Source organism: Meleagris gallopavo, chromosome 11 (genome assembly GCF_000146605.3).
Source record: "Meleagris gallopavo isolate NT-WF06-2002-E0010 breed Aviagen turkey brand Nicholas breeding stock chromosome 11, Turkey_5.1, whole genome shotgun sequence".
Lineage (NCBI taxonomy): Eukaryota > Metazoa > Chordata > Aves > Galliformes > Phasianidae > Meleagris > Meleagris gallopavo.
Window position 1 is genome coordinate 11,069,016 of NC_015021.2, and position 1,508 is coordinate 11,070,523.

The 1,508-nt window shown below is 52.4% G+C and overlaps 1 non-coding gene across 1 annotated transcript; it reads left to right on the plus strand.

Annotated features, from left to right (window-relative positions):
• The first annotated feature begins 1,148 nt into the window (after nucleotides 1–1,148).
• LOC116217063 lies at nucleotides 1,149–1,267 on the plus strand. Its single transcript, XR_004160990.1, has one exon. It is a non-coding gene; the product is annotated as a 5S ribosomal RNA (ribosomal RNA).
• The last annotated feature ends 241 nt before the right edge of the window (nucleotides 1,268–1,508 follow it).

Sequence of the window (1,508 nt, forward strand, 5' to 3'; positions counted from 1 at the left end):
CCTCTCGGTCCCTGCAAGGTACCCGACACAGCCCCCGAAACGGGATTAGCGTGGGTTAGGCTGCCTGCTGATGGGATTTGTTCACGGGGAAGGAGAGAGAGAGAGGAAAGCAGCAGCTCGGAGGCAGTACCTGCTCGTGGTTCGCTCGTGCCTGAGCCTGAGTGTCACAGAGCAGCAGAAAGGGCTGCTTTTAACTGAAGGCGGGCAGAAAGCGGCTTTGTAACCCCACCGTGATGTGGTGACCTCCAGCTGCGCCTATTAACTAAGTTCGTGGCGAACAAACCTATGCAGAAAGAGGCTGCTGAGGCCACTCGGAGCAACCCTGGCTGCTGCTGCTGCCTGCAGCAGACACAGGGCAGCGTGTGAGGGCGTGCGGCTCTTTCTGTGACAGCTAAAACTGCGGTGTTGTTTTTCTCCAGCCTCATATACCAGCCAGGGAACGTGGCACAAACAGCTAAGCAGACAGTGAGAGGCTCAGCTGTAGAGATGAGGGAAACAGAAGGGACAGACACAATAACCAGCAGGTAACAAATTATGAAAGAGAAATCAAAGGTGGATGGAATCAGTCCGTAAATACAATAGCAAGCATTGCATAGGATGCGAACATGGGACACTCAATCAGCGGGGAAATGGGTTAAGAATCAAGGGATAGCAAATATAAGGCTGTGATGTGTTTTTTGCTGTGTGCTCTGCCTTGCAGGATGCCCGCTATGATAACTGCAAATTAAAACATTTTTACCTGAGATTTGGTCCCCCAAAAGTCATTCCATTCCATTATAGGACGTTTCTATTGTGCCCATCATTAATCATTACATCTCTGATGATACACCTTCTCCAATCATATTGAGCTGTATAATTACTAAAAAAAAACATGCTAAAATAGGTTTACAAAGTTAAGAAAAAAAAATATACAACTATTTCGCAAAAGGTAGTCTAAATGTACAGACATGAACGTGGAAATACGTAATATATAAAAAAAAACATGCAAAGTACAGAACGCAGTGATTCCTAAAGAAAAGAGAGTACATAAAAATGTTAAAAGCTTGCGTGATTTCTTTCTAACGGCGAAGCCGTTACATTTCCCGTTGTGTGGCGGGTGGTGTCAGTGGTGTGCAGGCGGGAAGAGGGCCGGAGCAGGAGCACGCAGCGTCTACGGCCATCCCACCCTGGCAACGCCCGATCTCGTCCGATCTCGGAAGCTAAGCAGGGTCGGGCCTGGTTAGTACTTGGATGGGAGACCTCCTGGGAATACCGGGTGCTGTAGGCTTTTGCTGACGGGCTTTTGATGTTGGATGGTGGCGGCCGTCGTGACCGTGCGCGCGTCCGTGCCACTTGTGCCGGGTGGCGCTGGGGATGGCGGGCGTTGGGCGGCCTTCTGCTGGACCCGGGGCTCGCGGCTGATGCGCGCGGGTGCCACTGAGCGCCGGGGCGGCCCGTGGGCCGGGCTGTCCCGTGTGGCAGCGGCTGCAGCCTCGGGCTTTCGTGTGCTTGGGACTTCGGGCGCGGGG